At 36.4% G+C, this 19,054-nt stretch overlaps 1 protein-coding gene across 6 annotated transcripts in view; it reads right to left on the bottom strand.

Moving 5' to 3' along the window:
- The window catches only part of DLGAP1 (DLG associated protein 1), a 415,626-nt gene that overhangs the window by 318,309 nt on the left and 78,263 nt on the right, over positions 1 to 19,054 (bottom strand). For 5 of the 6 annotated variants that reach the window (XM_048289360.1, XM_048289355.1, XM_048289356.1 and 2 more), the window contains exon 2: positions 13,249 to 13,390. The exons of the other annotated variant lie outside the window; for it this stretch is intronic. The gene's annotated coding sequence lies outside the window, so the exon portion shown is untranslated. The remainder of the gene's footprint in view (positions 1 to 13,248; positions 13,391 to 19,054) is intronic. 6 annotated transcript variants of the gene reach the window in all.

Here is a 19,054-nt window from a genome sequence, read left to right as displayed (position 1 = left end):
AGTCAGCTTTCTTTTACTAGGGCCAGAGAATTCAGAAGTGGAGTATCTGTCAAAGTTATTTAATTTTCTTTTGTGAAAACCTGCTCAATTTTTAATTTTTTATGTATATAAATTATGCTAAAAAAAGGCATAGTGTATTTTTATTTCCTCTTCCCCTAAGACCTGGTTAAAAGAAATAGGATGAAGTATGAAAATGACACATTGCAAGAGAAGATGCCTGTACCACAGGGTGCTGTGGGATTCTGTGGTAGTCATGTTTCTGGATAACTTGATATATTTATTAGCAGATAAATAGGAACTGTTAATACTCAGGAGATGTTTGCTCAGGAAGTTAGAGTGGCCTAGGTTGTTCTGGTCCATTAATGGAGAAAGCATTGCTCAGTTCCTTCTCTTACACAACAGTGTCTCCTGGGGACCACTGAGGCCAGTCTGTGACGCTCTAGCAGTAAAACTGCCTTGAATTAAATTATCCAGTAATTAGGAATTGCTCTGGCCAGGGAAAAAATTCAGTGTAAAGCAGGGGCAATGAAACAGCCCCTGTTCTCCTCCCTCCTGTGCTCCTGGGGATGGAGAAGCACTTTTGGGAACTTGTATATTGTGCCAAAAGACAGTGTACCCACAGGCAGTGTGCAGAGCAGACCTTGTGCTCCTCTAAGGTGTCGCATGGGATTTGGCTGACTTTTGGTAAATCAGTCACAGAATGACTGACCTGCCTCCTATTTGTCATCGTGCTGTCCATGCAAATCTTTAATGGATAAAGACAGGCTGATCTGGGAGATTCCATTTCCATAGAGCCTCATATTCTCTTCCTGTCAGAAAGATGTCCATGAATACGCCTGAAGGTTTCAATAGGATACAGTTTCGCATAAACATTAAGGCAAGTGTTGTGCACCTTTGATAAACATGCACATTTGCTGAGAAAGAAAGATAGGAGGTTTCGGTCCTACAAACTTTCTATTTCTCCAAGTTCCCCTATAGTCTACATGGGAAAATTTTACAATATGTTAAATTGAGACAAAACTTATTTAGAACGTGCCAACTTCACAGGAAGTTTGGCAGGACCGTGTAACTCAAAAAATACTTATGATTTGGGGCTTTAAACTGTTCTTTGACAGACCCAGTTATACCAGAAATATGAAACTACCTCTGGCTAATGCAGACAATTACTTCAACACAATAGTTGTCTTCTCTTTAATGACACATTGCCCAAATTTCACATTTCATATGGTTATTTTCCACCCTGTTGTTCCTGAAAGTACAAAAGAAAATCAGTTGTCACTCAAGCCTACCACTTTTTACTGTAAAGAACAGTCTGAGTATATGATATGCATGTACAGAGACTTGGAAAAAGACCCTATCTTTTTAAAACATGATAAACAAGGACTTCCCATAATAATTCAGTAGGATTGATTTATGCTGTCATGATCAATCTGAGCATTTTATACTTTCTCTTTCTTAGGGCGCTTTTTCTTCTGTGAGATTAATTGTTTAGCATTGCTAATTTCTAGTGAATATCACATTAAAATATGCTGAAAGCTAGGAAAATGTGTAGAAATAATCGGAGATTGACGACAGCAGATGCTCAAATGCAATTCTGTTTTCTAGAACTATGCAGTTTGACAGAGCAGCAATGGAGCACTTTAATGTATTGAGGAGGAGTTACCAGCATGCACATTGTCAAGAAAGATGTGAGGCATCCCAGCAAATTAATATTAATTCCAAAATACCACGTCAGACTCTTGAGATGGAATTCTGGTGGCATGCAGGAATAAATCTGAAAATGACTCCCAAAAACACAGAGGTAGTACAGGCAGTCTAGATCCTAATTTTACATGTGTTCTCTGTATCATGTTATTTATGCTCACTGCTTTTCTGCTGCATTGCTTGCTCATAAATAAGCTATAGGTAGTGAAGGAGACTGCAGTGGAAACGCTCATTGCACAGTCCTTACTTTCTAGGGGATGCCAGGTTGCTTCTGAAATGATCAATACTGACTGGGTAAGACCACTGAAATGGGAGCCAACATCAAAACAAATCTGCAAATTTTGGTACACAAAATAAAGAGGCTTCACTTGTGGCTAATCCAGATATGAACTAAGACGCAAAACAGTCAAAAATAGTTTAAAAGGTTTTGTCCTGGAGGAATATGCAACAGATCTCAGGTGATGTTATGTTAAAAATACACAACAAAGGTAACAAAGATGACCAAAAAAAAAAAAATCCAGCTTCTTTTAGTAGAATACAGAAAACAACAGAAGATTGTAAAGGTAAGAGTAGATGTTTCCTATTTCACAGATTAAACAAACTTCTCACTGGCTACCAGCAAAATCTTTTTGCAAATACTTAATAAAACTACATTTCTTTATTTACTTCTTTTCATATCCTTAAAAGGATTTACAGCTGCCAGTCTGCAGACAAGTAGACAAGCGTCACGTGATCAGAGAGAACTTAAACTCAGTTTTATCAGCCAATAGCAACTAAAAGGAACAGTTCATGTCCACATTTCAATCCATGAGTCCAGAGTTTCATCATCCTCACCTCTTTAAAGTAATACTGCCTCTCTTTTTTAATTACCTCTACCCACACTTGGAACTGCACAGCTACAGCTAAGACTATAAAAATTTCTACTGCAAATCACCACATCACAAATTACATGGCTGGATGGAAAGATGCAAGTTTCAGTAGAAAAGAAAATGTTTGTTGCTGACATATATTCTTCGAACATAAAGGTGGCTGAAGAAAAATCAATCAATAATTAAAGAACTTCTAGCATTATAGATTATTTTAGTCCAGTTAAGACTTTTTTCCTTTTCCACAATGTCAGTATTACAAGAACATCCAAATACATCCTGAAGTAATGAAAAGAACCACAGTGGTTTCTTAAGTATTGTTTTTTTTATGGGTTAACCAGAGCTAATTGAAGTAACTTAGAGTGTATACATTTAACACATTATACTTAAAATTTATTTAAACACGTGCTAGTAGGTGAGTAAATACACTTTTGCTGTAATCAGAGAATAAGCAATACCACTGCATAATCCAGTGAAGTAGAAAATAATTTAGTTTAAATTATTAAAATTAAGAATTTTATTTGTCACATATTTCTTTGGAAATTATACATGTGCACTGTACATTATACATTTTGTATTTAACTAATGTTTTCATGAGTTACCCACAAATGGCATTCATTACATGCAATTTGCAACTACCTCACAGACACCAATAACAAGACAAATTATGCTTTGCATAGTTCAAGGCATCCACAGTATATTAGTTCATGGCCAAAATACTATCTGCTGATGTGAAAAGACAGTAACAACCACTTTTGCTGTTCATATTTCCTCTGAAGAGTAAAACATCTAATCAGAAAAAATGAGAAATTATGTCCTATCATCATGCATTACAGAGATAATGGGAGTTATTTATTAGGATTATAATACATATTCATATATGGCATGAAGAACACCTTTATTTCCTCATGTGATTTCCTCATGTGAATTCTGTTGCACTCAGTAACTGTTCTCTTTCCTCCCCCAAACTCCCTTCCCACCTTCCTGCTGCAAAGCCACACTGAGATGCTGTGAATCAGGAGAAGCAAAGAATCCTAAAAATGACCAAATGATCAATGACTGTGCTTGGTACCAAGTGCTCATTTAGAAAAAAAAAAATTAAGAGAGAAACTGGCCAAAGTTTATAGCGCCACAGAATAGTAGAAATTTAGTCTTTAGCAGCCAAGATCAGACAAATTCAGCCTTCAGATAAAAGGTCCGTGTTTTTAATAGTAGGGACAAATTACAAGTATTATCCATAGTGTCTCCATTCATAATTATGTTAAAAATTCAGGACACAACATATTAAAGATGATGTGCTCATTTAAACTCAAGACTTCAGCTATTTGCTATGTATACAGGTCAATCCCCCAGTATTAATTAGTTTTTTAATTGTAAACTGTTCAAATACTTTTTAAACTTATTTGAAATTTTAACAATTTTATTAGGTTATATTTAGATATCAGAATTTAGATATCAGAATATACTGCAACTGTAAGTGGACTGGGAATTTTTCACAGCCCTGAGTAATCTTCTTTTCTGAAATGTGTGTAGTGTCTCATAAAACACATGAAACTACTGCATCTAATTAAGTAAATACTAGAGATAGACCTAAAGTCTAAACAGAGGTTTATCAACAAAATTTAGGGGCTTATTGAACCAAGAATAGAACTGCTCAGACTGTTTCAATAACTTGGCCTTTTCTAATCAAAATGTGTTTGATTCGAAAATAATTATTCTTTGAGAGACACATATTGGGAGGAAGTGTGAATCTCAGTTTATTTCAAAGAACAGAGGCCACCCGTCCACAAGAGGTCCTGTGTGATCAGTGGAAACTAAACTACCAAATTCCAGTTTGCCTTACAGCCTTCAAGTTTTTTGTACCTCCATGTTTTTAGTATGGTTAGGCACACTTTTCTCCCAGAAACCTTCAGTGCTTCTCAAGAATTTGAGCTTTACTGTCCAAGCACAGTCAAGGTTCACACTAATTTTGCTGCCAGGGAAGAGTTTATACAAGTAAAGCAGCTCTGATGACACATCTGTTAAAAAAGATAAAGCTTCCAACAGGGGTCAGTCTCAGAAGAGAGGTTGTTGGGAATAAATGAATAAAAAGGGAGAAAAAGTCTACTAAGTACTACTGAACATAATACAGACCTGTTAATCTCCTTTCAATTACTCTTAGCTTATTATATTCACTTTCAGTGCTGAAACATGTAGATATAGTGTAGATACATTATGTTTCACTAATATAGGTGATGAGGCAGCTGGGGTGACTTCATTTAGGAACCACAAAAATGGTGCTGAATGGAAGACCAGTAATTGTGTAAAGTAAACCTGGAATATTTATGAAGTACCTTTAACAGAGACAATCCCACAGTAACATTAGATTTTTATTATTTTAGCTTATTAACTGTACTTTATGTATACACTGTCTAATTCTGCCTTAGATATGACCTAACACTTTTCCTCTGATGTTAGTAACTGTAAGGGTTCATCTTAACTTTATTGCGAATATTTCATAAAATTGAATTCATGCTTGAAACACAGAGCCAGCAGTCTATGGATCTATAAAAATGAAAGTTCCACATAGTGACTTATGTTGGCCTATTAGCTGCAAATGCTAAAATAAGTTCTAAGGTCCAGAACCATGGTGTTCCTGCAATTGCAAACTGCTTCTCTGGAAGAACCACCCAAACAAGCTCACTCTGTGGAATGGAAACCTCAGTCAGACCTAAATTCCAACAGTTGTTATCCTGAGGTGCCTTAGAGAAGTCAATTCTATAGCATATTTGCCCTGTAATGAAACAAGTAATAGAAGATAAGGGAATAAAGCACTGTCTATTGGCTGTTACTGTGTTTAATAGGACACATGCTGCAGTCTTCTGGACTGAAGTTCCCTAAGTTCAAAAAACCACATCATAGGAAAAACATCTCTGTAATCTCCTACTCATGTAAACATTAACTATCAACCCCCTTACTTTATATATAGCTGGATTCGTTTCTTTGACTTTTCAGTGGTTAACTATTGCACTAAAGCTGCCTAGAAAAGAGATATCCCATTTGCAATGGATATAGTTAATAAAACAGATAGTATTCCATCAGCATGATAAAATCACTAAATAATTCAATTCAAGCTTTCTGAAGACCATTAGTATATTGTAACTTTCAATGATACCAACATTATTTGGTATCAACCCATTTATTGTGTAATGCCCTAAAATCCCTTGTCCCTCTGGGTCATCCACTCCCATGTACATTCTATTCTTTCTTCTTTTAGTGGTGTAGTCTAAATGTTACTTAAAGATTAAAACTATGAATTACAGTAATTTTAACATTCCAATACTTATATTACTTTTTGTAATTTCATTGTTTTATGCACTGATGGCCGATTCAAAGGAAGATTTAATTCCAGAGGTGATCTATCATGTTGCAAATGTAATTTTTTCACACACAGTAAGAATAAATCTCATCACTTTACTATCTTTCAAGGCATCACCTCTCCTAATGACAAAATGATTTACCGACTTGGCTGAACTATTTTTCTTCTAAGAATTTAGAACCATCAGAAATATTTAATGACTCGATTTAAAGTGTTGAAATAGAAACACACTGAGAGAATATTGAAATGCCGGTATTCCCCCAAGAATTAACACCTGTCAAATCAATAGGTTTTGAAGTGGAAGACATCATGTCCATTTCAATTGCAAATTTGCAAGTAAACACTGTAAAAGGAATGTGTTTTATTTCTGAAGAAGCATGAAAGCACCATGTTCCTTTCTGACTGCAAGACTTGCCAAGGCTTCACTATGGAACCTCCACATTCTTTTTACTTCAAAAGCCAATAATGTATGAGAGGTAACCCCTCCCCTTTGGAAACTACTGGCCGTAATTTAGAGTGATGCAGAATATAATTCTGATATTGATTTAACAATTACATCAGTAAAATAAGGCTTATAAGCTTCTGCATAACATTTCTAATGGCTAAATGCCACTCTTTCCCAGATATGTCATACAAAAAAAGACATGTAACACATCTTTAGTCTCAACATTAAGGAGCAAATAATATCCAAATGTTGTATCTAAGACTCTTTGCCTGACAAAACTTGATCCAACTACTAATAAAATTATCATTTACTTACTGGCATCAACTCTTTTAAATAGGAATACACACTTGCAATATGACTCAGGATGATAGCCTTTCTAGGCAGCATAGTTGCAGCTGACAAGTGTTAGCCTACACTTGAAAGAAAAAACCACACAAAAGACAAACCCCCAAAACCTACTACCATTTCTCTTTAAACATACCAATTTCTATTTTAGGTTATTTTCTGTGAAGTTGGGCCATATAGGACTAAAAGGTAATGTGTTTGCAAATATCTGAGAAATGTAGCAGCGCTTCTATTGCAGAACATTTCAAGCAAATATCAAAATGCATTAGAGTGAAAAAAAATCAAACATTAGGTAAAAGTTGCAGTAGAGGAACAAATCAAACAGAAATCAAGCTTTTACTTCTATATATATTTATATATATGTATATGCTCACATAAACAAAACCCCCAGCTAGAACTAATGATTGTGTATAACTAAACACTTCAAAAATTAGAAATAGTTAAATGGGTTATTCCTTTTCACTAGACAAGATGAAAATATCAGCAGAATGCAATTTTTTATTAAACTGTTTACGTGTGAAACCTCTTATGCATGCATGCATTCTCCAATGATGTGTATATTTATGCGACTTCATGCTACTGACAACATATTTGATCAGCTCAAGGTTCAATCAGAACAAACTTCACAGCTAGTAGCTTGAAAATAATGGAACAGATAGAAAAAAAAAATCATACTTGAGGGCATGGGAGTTGAATATTAAACCAGTGAGATAAAATACATCTTCTTATAAAGTTTTACTGATCACCAATTTTACTCATCCTTTACTTACTACAAAAGGGAAAAATCCTGAAACAATAGTAATGGCAATCAACTGTTTATGAACTTCAGTGGTACACTTTGCAGAAACTAGCATAAGACAGTGTTAGAACAGTTAAAGGACTGTTGACAGTGTGAAAAAGTGAGAAAAGAATTTTGGGACATGGCCGGTGACTCTAAAAAGCTCATTCTGACATTAACTGATCTGTATTTTCCTGAACATATCACTGAAAATATTTAAGCTCTTGCAGACACCCTTTAACGTTTTGATGCAACCAAGTTTCTCTGGTAGCTGTCTAATGCCTGTCCTGGTTAAACTCCACTAGAATTTTACTTTTCCTCAGTTGTAGGAAAAGAACCGTGGCATTATGAGCACACTCTAAATTGTCTGTGGCTGTTGATGCTGTTGAGGCAATACAAGCTCCAGCATCCTACCTAGTCTTGTGGCATATGTCAGGCTGTTTTAGGAAGGAGGTCACCGGCTCAGCACTGCATGAGCTCTGGTTATAGACAGGAGCAACCAAAACTCAAACACTCAGAGCTACCTTTCTACTTAGGTATGCAACTGGCTTACACTTAACAACAAAGTAAGATCACTGTTCCTGCATCCCAGAGCCTGCTCAAACACTGCCCTTTGAATTCATACAAAATACATCTAATCTACTGTTGATGTTATTACTGTTCTGTGATAAATATGCTTTATTATTTCATTTATTTTCAAAATATTTTTAATTTGAAACCACAATTTTTATCCAAAACATTACTATAATACAGGGTCTCTATTTATGTATCATTTTGCATGCTTTTGCAACACCCTTTATTTTTGCTTACTAGTCAAGGAATTGAGATTTCCTACATTCCTTTTCATTTTTACCAGATTATAATAGTGGCAAAGGCAAAAAGTAATACAGTATCTTTTTGCATAATGCAGCTCTCATTCTACATGATATAATTCAAAATGTGTCATAATTCAAAAATAAGTAATTATTTTTTGCATAGAGAAAGCCAGCAATATGTGTCAGATTATCTGCAATATGTATCTTGTCATTAAAGGAATCCAGTATGGTTTTATTTAGGGAGTTAATAAAGCCTATTTAAATGGTTTTTTGAATATATAAGGAAGTTTTTGCTCCACTGAGATGAGGAAAGAAGAGAAAAAATGTTCTAGACTGACTTGAAATTTCTTTTTCCTGTGTTTTCCTTATTTTGAGATAATGTTAGATTTCTAGTTGCAAGTAAACTGTGACCTTTTTTTTCCTCCTGTCTGTGTGTTTGTCATGTTTCATTTACAAGGAGGTTGGATTTAATTTTTAGAAAAATAATCTCACCTTTTCACACCAAAAAAGGCATAACTTTAAAACCCAAAAACAATAAACAAGAGACCACACAAACCATCCTAATTCCTTCTGCTGTTTGTTTTTTTTTTTTTCCTGTGCCTTCACAGTTTTTTAATGCTGATTGTAACAAAAAAAATTTCACAAAACATTTTAATTCCCATCCCTTTGTTTTACCAACATGGGGTTAATTCAGTTGATTCTGGGGCCACTTGTTCATACCAGAAAAAGAAAATTACTATACTTTCACCTTCAGTTAAGTGAAATAGTTTTTCTATCTTTGTCTAATTGGGCTTGAACAGAAAAGCTATTGGCTTCACTTCTTGAAATAACGTATCTTGAGATCATAGGAAAATTCAGGTAGGAATGGACATCAGGCAGTTTCTAATTCAATCTCCTGCTTCAGAGAACAGCACAGGATCTCTGAGCAACCCGATGTAGCGCCTGGTTGTCCTCAGAGTGAAAATGTTCCTCCTTCTATCCATTCTAAACCTCTTCTTTCAACTCATGGCCATTAACCTGAGCTCCCGCCTCTGCACCTGTTTGTCAGCAAGTTTGCACTGGCATCGGTTTCAATCCAAATTTTCACGGGTCTGCTCTTGAAAAGTTCTCTTTGGTATAGTATAGTAATGTCAGATTCCTATAAAGGACCACAGCAAACAAGACAAAACCTGGATGACTTTCCTCAATCTTGTTAGTTCTCTGCATGATTCTCATGTCAGTGAGGCTGTTTGCAGAAAATCCAATAAAGGCACTATTACATATAATGGAGTTCAGTTTCAGATTAACACACCCAGCATCTGTTGTCTACCTGCAAGAAAGATATTTAAGTTTGCTGTTACCTAGACAGCTAAGGCCCAGTTCAACTGGCCTCAGAGATACCTTGGAACACTCCTTCCTGGCTCCAGCAAGCCCATTAGGAGGCTGCAGGTCTCCTACAGGTCCTGTGGCATATTTATCTATTCCACATGGATGTCTCAAGTACACTGCCACATTTTGAATGATCCTAGAGGCATACAAAGGTGTCAGTCACTTGAACCCGTAGGAGACGGATATTTGAATCATTCTTTTGGCCTGACTACCATGAAAACATTTAGATTATATGAGAATCTAGACACCTAGGAAGCATTTAGACACCGACATATGCTTGCACTAAAGTGTCCTCATTACAAACTTAAACCTAGCCACAGCCTAAGATCATGACAGATGACAGCAGACAATTACAGTTCATTAAATGAAATGTCAGTGCTATGTGGTATGGGTGAGAACCATGAAATGGTATCACCGTATATGGGGAAGCAGCTTCTTCACATTTTGTCTCAGGCCTTCAATCACACACACATTTATGATAAAAAGTTCCACATGAGACAGTTAAAAATATTCTTCTACTCCTTTCTCATTCCTGACCACTTCATCTAAGGAAAGACTATTACTCAAAGAGCAACAACTAATGAAGGCCAAACATGGTCCATGAGGCAGAAGAGATGAGAGGTGGAAGTCAAATCCTACATAAGCTCTAATTCCTTCTTTCTGTGAATCTAATAATGCTGTGTTGCTCAGTAAAATGTCAAAAATAACATACAGAACTACCATGTACCTTTTGAGAAACAGAAAGATAAACGGAGTTCTCAAATATCCAGGGTTTCCATACTTAATGAAAAACAAAACAGCCTTCTAGAATTCTTTCTCTTACCTTGAGAGCAGCAGAGATTTTCATCTGTTGTAGCTTTGAATTACAGTGGTAGCCCCTAACCTTAAAAAAGCTCCAGCTAAATCAAGTAACTTCTATTAATGCTCATCTTCTTTTTTCCAGTAAAATTTCCACGTGGATTTAAAAAGTACACTAATAATACTGAAATCTACCCTACAGATGTGGAAGAAGCATGAACAAGGAATGAACATTCTAGGATTTTACCTAAATAGGATAATGTTGTCAAAAGCAGAAAATGTTCCTGAGACACGGGCTGTACTTTCTGCTGGTTCCTTTTTGTTATTGTTGGTTCTATTTGCTGGGGTTTGTTTTTGGTTTTCTAGCTTTTGATTTGTACTTCTCCTTATGTTTTTCTCAACTTAGTCTGTTTTTCTCAACAGGATAATATTTATATCCCAGACAGGTGCCTAATTCTGCCTTACACAACCTTATGGCTTCTTTTGAGATCAAATGATGCAAAACACAAACACCCAAGCTACACAGAGGTGCAAGCTGAGGTTGAAGGATTGCTTTGATACTGCTATAGGTACAACATTGTGAAAATATTCACATGATGCTTTGGTTAAATTCCTTTAAAAGAATGTTCATGAATCATTCAATTGATTAAAAGTGCAATGATTCATTTAAACATTATCACAAAATGGTTTGAATAAACTACTTTATGAGAGAAGCCAAAATACCTCTGGCTACAAGTATTCTGAAGCCATCTGAACAAATTCCTAGATTATCCTAAATATTTCTCTGTGAAAAATTTTGTTGTGTTCATTTGTCCTATATCTAGGCCAATACAATTACTGAAAGGTAATACTCTATTGTCTTTCTGATAACTGTGGGGTCTTATAAATCTACAAGTTAGCTATTGCTGGCAAAGAAACCTATCATGTTACTATGAAAAACACAGTTTTTCCTAAAGTAAATTTTTACCTAAAGCATAAATTGATATTAATTGTGTAGTGTACACCATGAGCAGTACTGTGGGATCCCTTTATTTGAGGAAGTTTTCATTTCATAAATGAATAAAGAAAATGAAATTTTCTTTTTGATATTTTGCAAAATACTTGTTTATGGCAAACTGTCACTTGTATTCAGATTTAGAATGTAGAAACTACAGTGATGGTTCCTTGGAAATGCTTAAAATAGATAAGATGGATTGACTGATTGCATATTCCTTTGAATTATTGTGAAAGTACCCGATCTATCTAAATCATGCCATGAAAAAAAGTGGAGTTAGAAGTTATGTAACTTCAAGTTGCTATAAATTGCTTCTTGTTGAAAGCTATATAAAACGTTTTCAAATCTGTCATGTTCCACCTCTTCTGCTTAAAAAAATAAATCAAAGTAAAGATGTCCAAGGAAAGTATGAATCAGGCTTATGTTGTTAAGTTGGAGGAAAAGTTATGCCACTATCAAGACTGGATACTCTTTAGCAATTAAATCCAAGAATCTGGTCCATTTTTGTGCCCAGAATGTATTTATTACAGTAACGCACTGTATTTCATTAGGTTAGCTAAAGCAGTGCAGCTAAATAAGCAACAAAACCAGATGATACACACTTCTCTTCTCACAGACACACTATTGTCATTTTTTGTTTAATCCAAGTTTGATTCTTGAATACAGATTTTATCTATCTTCTTTCTGCTGCTGACATTCCCATGTGCCCTCAGAACAAGATCTCTGACAAAGCAGCCAGGAAAATGCATTTTCTACTTCTCCTCCCACAGCAGCATGCAAGATGACTGCACAGCAACAGCATCCTAGAGAACATGCTCTACAAGATCTGATCTGACCTCCAAGACTTTGTCAGAAAACAGTCTCACATCGTGGACCAGTCTGACCTACCACAAAGGAGGAGGAATGGAGTATAAAGAGAGCAGGAAGGAGCCCGAAACTGCTTAATTTGTAGCACTGAACTGAAGAAATTAGCACAGCAGACAGCAGAAGGTAATACAGAGCTTCAAGCTTCTGGGTGAGGCAGCACCCAGAAGCTACTTTTGCTAGTCCTGAGAGCAACCACCACAGCCAGTAGGAACTGCAAAACCACTGACAGTGAGATGAATGTCAAGCCCTTCTTTTCTAGCCTGAAATAAATATTGAAATTTAGAAAGGAACTGCCTTTCCCTCATTTGGAATTTTTACTGGCAGTGAAACTTTAAATCTTTTCACAGTTTTACTGGGATGAGAGACTGAAACTACTTCAAGTGAAGCTTTGAAAGAGAACAGCCAGAAAGGGCCATCATCATTTTCAGAGAATACCCCTCTGCAAATAAAATCTTGCTTACTAGCAGAGCTGCCTCCTTTAGTTAAACACAGTGGCTGGCAAAAAAAATAACAAGGGGTCATGGCAGAATTGCAGTTGATATGCTGAAAGTGTGTATCAGTCAGCACTGAGTCCCACACTCAGCACTGAGTCCCACTCCATGATTATATCCTGTTTTGTACTCTAAAAGACAACAGCCTCCTACAGCAACAAACACAATTATAAGACAGATACCATTTATCCCAGGAAAACTCTCTGCTGCTTAAAAAAATACTAAAAAGGAAAAACAACCTCTTGTGGTGAAATTAGGTACAATTAACTCTGATGATGATGTGTTCTTTAAATTGGGAAAGAAAAAAGGATGTTTTTGTTCAGCATGGTTTATTTTTAGACTGGCAAATATACAATGAAAACAGAACTGGAAAAAAGCCAGAACTGGAGCTCTGTGGGCACCTTCTGAGGTTAAATTACCTTTCATGCCATTTGCACAGAAGACTGTTCTCAAGCAGCTTGAGCAGATGGTTGGGACACCATTGTCCGTTTACTTGTATCCACAAAGATAAACGATTGCTCTTTGAAATCCTGAACAATATGGCCCTTGTGATGCTTTAGGCTGCCAAGGAAAAAAAAACCAAAACAACCAAATAAATATAAATTTAGCTGAGGAGAACAAAAGAGTTTTGATTGATGAAATTTCATTTTAAATAACAAGCACATATAGAATAATAGAAATTTTTAGATTATAAAAGATACCTAAAATCACCAAGTCCAGATGTTAACCTAAGATTGCTGAGTCCACCACTAAACCATGTCCCCAGGTGCCGCATGTCTTTAAAATACCTCCAGGGATGGTTACCTCACAACTTCCCTGGACAGGCTGTTTCAATATTTGACAACCCTTTCCATGAAGATACTTTTCCTTAAAGCCAATCTAAGCCTTCCTTTGCACTACTTGAGGCCGTTTCCTCTGGTCACATTGCTTGTTACACGGGAGAAGAGACTGACCCCCACTTTTCTACAACCTCCTGTCAGGTAGTCGTAGAGAGAGAAGGTCCTCTCTGAGCCTCCCTTTCTACAGGCTAAATGATCCCAGATCCATCAGCTGCCTCTCATAGGACTTGGTGCTCCAGACCCTTCCCCAGCTCCGTTGCCTTTGTCTGGATATTCCCCAGCACCTCAGTGTCTTTCTTGTAGTGAGGTACCCAAAACTGAACACAGGATTAAAGGTTCAGCCTCATCCAGTGCTGAGTACAGGGGGGCAGCTGCTGCCCTGCTCCTGCTGGCTGCACTATTCCTGATATAGACCAGGGTGCCATTGGCCTTCTTGGCCACCTGGGCACAGCTGGCTTATGTTCAGCTAATGTCATCCAACACTCCCAGGTCCTTTTCCACTGGGCAGCTTTCCAATGACTCTTCCCAAGTCTGTAGCACCGTCTGGGGTTGTTGTCACCCAAGGTCAGGACCCAGCACTCGGTCTTGCTGAATCTCATACTACTGGCCTTAGCCCAAAATATCAGTGATCTGGGATTATTTCACTGAATGAACACAATTTGTTCCTGAATACTTAGCAAAGTAGGAGATGCAGGTAAAAACAAATCATACACAGTAACTCTGACTGAAATAAGAATCTACCACCTCTGCACAACTGCTTCTACTACATAAAACATTTGTTGAAGCACACTGCCATGTAACAACCTGATCTGCCTACTGGGCCAGTGAGATGACCAGAGATACCCAAAATCATGCCAGAGCAGACAACTGCCAGGGCACAGTGATCCACTCAAGTATTGGTAGAGAAGGTAATTTCAGTTGTTTTAAGAGCTTCCCAAACTTCTTTGAGAGAAGCACTAGTTAAACATACCTAATGCAAGCATTTTGCCAACAAGCAATTTCCTAAAAAGGCACTTTTATTCTTAGAATAGTTAACTAGTAAGAGAGATGAGTTTAAAGGATTGGAGACAACATGCACAGCTATGAAGAAAACCCTAAAATCTTAGAAACAGTCTTTGGGATTTAGGAGTGAAGTGAGCAGATACTAGTCTTTGGACTTGCAACTGATAGTTGCATAACCTGTCAATCTTAAAAGCTCCCAAAAAGAAAAGTGAGGTTGCTGAATGTGGAAAGAATCACATGGAATCAGTGAAGGGGAGTAGACATGGACTTCAATGCACACAGAAAAATAAGACAGAATTGGGTTTAGAAAATAACAGTGAAATTAGATAACTATGACTCACCAGCCACTCAACATCCTGAAGACAGCAGGTATTGCAAAACATTTAATTAACTAAAGTTTCATACAAAGATGTATAGTTGTTTCTGAAACAACTGTTTATTTAAATAATGACACAACAAATAAAATTCATATCCTCTATCTAATACCACACACTCCACAGCAACAGCAAGTAAACAGTGGATATATTTCTCCCTTTTTCATTTCAGTCATCAAATGACTCGTTTTAATCTCTTTTTGCTGTGATGCTGACATATTCAGCGTGCCTTACAATAAATGTACCATTTAGACATTTAAGATTCTTGTCAGATTTTTAGAAATTGTTAACACTCATTGGAATAAGGAAAGAAAGGAAAAGACAGGTTGAGATAATCATCAAATAGTGTCATCCAGCAACACAAAATAATACGTTCTGATAATGAGGATTAAGAAGAAATAATTGGGAAATAATGTAAACATGAACAGGAACTTAATAAAAAATTAGGTTAAAAAGTTAGGAAAACAGAAAAATTCGGTTTTGCATAGGAATAAAAGAGAAAGCACAAATGGGAAGAATTTTCCTCTTTGCCTTTGAAAAGGAAGGAAACCCAAAAGTGTGTTTGTTCTAAACATCAGTGTCTTATGGTAATGTCATTTCCATTAAAAATAGAGAAAAATCCAAGGCCTTTCTTCCCCCAAGGGAGAACTCTCTCTGCTTTACTTCCATTTTTTTTTCACAAAATTAAAGGGAAGGCCTCTGTCCTTCAGCTGTTTGCCTCCCCTTAACATCCCCAGATACATTTGCCTATTTGCCAATAAAATATAATGAAAGTAGTGACTACGCTCATGAACATATAATTGTAGGATCACTTAGGTAGGAAAAGACCTTTAAGACCCTTGAGTCCAGCTGTAAATCTAGCACTGTCCACCACTAAACCACGTCCCCAAGTGTCATGTCCGTTTAATGCAAGCTCCATGTCTGAGAGAATAAGCTATGAGAATAACCATCCATCTCGCAGGAAACCAACAGTACATCTTCCAGTAGCAGAGGACTTCACTAAGAAGTATCTCCATTATTACAAACTGGACACTATTTTTAACTCATAAAACAACTGATAAACAGAAAAAATATTAACAGTATATTTATATGAAAAGAAGTTATGAAGTAGTCTGGGAGGAACATGATAAAGATGTTCCTAACCTCAAAAATAACACATTTTCACTGAAAAAAAAACCCCAAAGAAGTATATTTTTATGCTTTCCAGAAAAAAAAAGAAAAAAAGACCATTGAACAGTACAAAGGCAGCTGCATTGTGATCAGATATCCTGTTTGAATGGTATCACTTAAAAAGAACCTGACATTTTGTAGGAAATATGGCAAACCAACATTACTTACCAATGTGCTATTTGAAATGCATTTTACATAACTTCTGTACTGACTGAATTAAGGCACCTATAAATGTTTAAGCTCTCTGTTTAACTCTCTCCAGACATGAAATTTCCCAAAAACAAATCAACAGAATGAATTTGATACTACTGTGGATAAGAATTCAGCAAAACAAATGAGATTTCTCCTTGTTTTGCTGCCCTTAACATGAGCTAACAAGTGCCATGAAGGGTAGACGAGTAAAAGCAATACACTCAGATAAAATCAAGTGCACACATATATAGATGGATTTTCAAGAAAGCCAGGATAAAAACCAAGGTGCAGAAAGGTTGATAGTTAAAACAACTGGGTTTTTTTTCCTTTTTCAGTAAAGCAGTAACAATTTCCTCCACATAAATTATCTCCTAGATCCTCCTGTAAGCTAGGCCATAATTAATGTACAATAACAAGTTGTCAGCTGCTGCAAAACTGAGACACGGATTCAGGCCATCTTTCCCTTCATACAACTGGGCATATACATCTTCTGATTAGCAAAGATAGTTTCCTTTCTGCAGGTTTATAAGTGCAAGAGACCCCAGTGGGAAAGTCAGGAAGGTGTTCCCATCTCTCCATTGTGCAGTAAGTTTAACTGATCATTATTTATGGACAGGGGATATGCTGCATACGCTCAGAAATAAGACTCAATAAAAACATGGAGATAAAAACCAATTCAGTATTAACATTAGTACAGCATCTGATTCCAGTAGGAATTTCTCAGTCATTAACTCCTTTCATACTGCATCTCATTTGTGGGTCAATACAAATGTAGAAGAAGAAGAATTCTGTGAAATGTCTGAAATCTCATGTATCTTCCAAGGAGCTGAGGATACAGCACGTATCATTCCATAGTCACAGAATGACAATAACACAAAACTGAAGAGCTGTGTTTAGTCTCAGTACCAGAATTGACCAGCCTGAAACACATTTCTAACAGACCGCTAGTCTAAATGAGGTGTGCTAGAGGTAAAAGAGTTTAGGAGAAAAATGCCAATCAGAAAAGCAGGTAAATGTCAGGTAAATGACAATTTGGTGCTGAAATCAGTAAAACTTGCCCATTAAATCTTGCAGAAAATGGTTTATGAAGTTTCAGCTAAGATGCATCCACAGATTCAACCTCAGTTTAACAAATATATGCACTGAGAAGGAAAGAATACTTGAAACTGAATTATTGCAGAAATTTAGTTATTTCTTATTTCCTAAGCCTTTCTTTCATTAAACATAGTGCTACAAGATGTCAATCTCTACTATAACATCAGAGGAAGAATAGATATCCTGGGAGACAGAATGAGCTCCATGATAACATGGACTGATCACAGAACATTCCTTTAAGGCCTAATAAAAACCTCTCCCTGAGCAACCAATGCCATGGTTGTTAATAACATACTGGCTTCTGACTTGTTGAAACTAGTAGACCAAGAATTTAGACTGTTTGACACAGGATTTTATAGAGGTAGATGAAATGAAAGCTTTCAAGTCTAATATACATTACCAAGGACAGAAATATTCCTGAATTTAAATAAAAATGAATACCATGACATATTTGGAGCAATTTTTCATTTTAACAAGCACATCTTTTAGATACTTGGCAGAAAGCATGCCCATTTATGCAAGGTTAGAATTTCATTACCCAAGTTCCATCACCTAAGGAAGCAGAAAGAGGAAACTAATATAATATCCAAGCCCAAACAAATTCTAGTCAAGTACATAAAGACTCTAAAGTGAATAAAATTTTGTAATATTGTCTAAGAAAGTATAAAATGCTTGATTACCTACTATTTCCTACATTGTGCAGATACATATACTTTGTGCAGAATGGGTGCTAAAAGAGCTACCAAATCAAAATAACTATGCTTCACAACACTTTCTACAGGTATAAAGAAATAAAGAAAGTAAAAAGAAATTCCTAAGATACTAGTAAATGGTGACACCACATGCCTTTCAAGAAGTACCAGAAATGCAGGGTCGGTGTAACCTGCAATTTTATAAACTGTAATAAATACGAATGAGTTTCAGGATGTCTTTGCTAAATGTACACCTCTGAAAGCTTTAATTGCACTGCCAAGACCTCTAAGCTCCCAAGAATTAGTTTCAGAGTTTCTGTAATTTCTGCTTGACCCTATTCTGCTGTAACTTTCATCAGAATAAAGATCTGTTTTCAGTACACCCTCCATCCTTCCATTCTGTGAAGCAAAGGCTTCATTAAACTTATAGACCCACTGATGACAGTCTCCACTGAACAAGGCCTTACTGACTCAGTTAATATTCTGGATACCTGAAAATCTTCACAGAGATAAACCATGACTAGCTGGACTCCCAACAACTTCAGCACTGTTAACCTGCAGGTCTCTAAAGCTGAAGCAGTTACACTTTATCTGCAGGCAGGAGGCAGTATGAAAACAAGATTTAGTTGGGAAAAGGCAAAGGCAATGGCAACTCTCTTCTACTTGGAGCATTTGCAGACCAAGCGATAGTATCCACCTCTTTCACCATCAAAGTGGCGAAACTCTGAAGTCAGATACTCTGAGAGATTGTGGAACCTGCACCTTTGGAGATATTCAAAACTAAATGTGACGAGGCCTTGAGGTACCTGATCCAACTTTTAAGTTGTCCTTGAGGTCCAGATGTCCCTTTAAAACTAAACA

Source organism: Corvus hawaiiensis, chromosome 30, assembly GCF_020740725.1.
Source record: "Corvus hawaiiensis isolate bCorHaw1 chromosome 30, bCorHaw1.pri.cur, whole genome shotgun sequence".
Classification (NCBI taxonomy): Eukaryota; Metazoa; Chordata; class Aves; order Passeriformes; family Corvidae; genus Corvus; species Corvus hawaiiensis.
The sequence above is the reverse complement of the archived record's forward strand: the minus strand, read 5'-3'. Positions and strand labels throughout refer to the sequence as shown.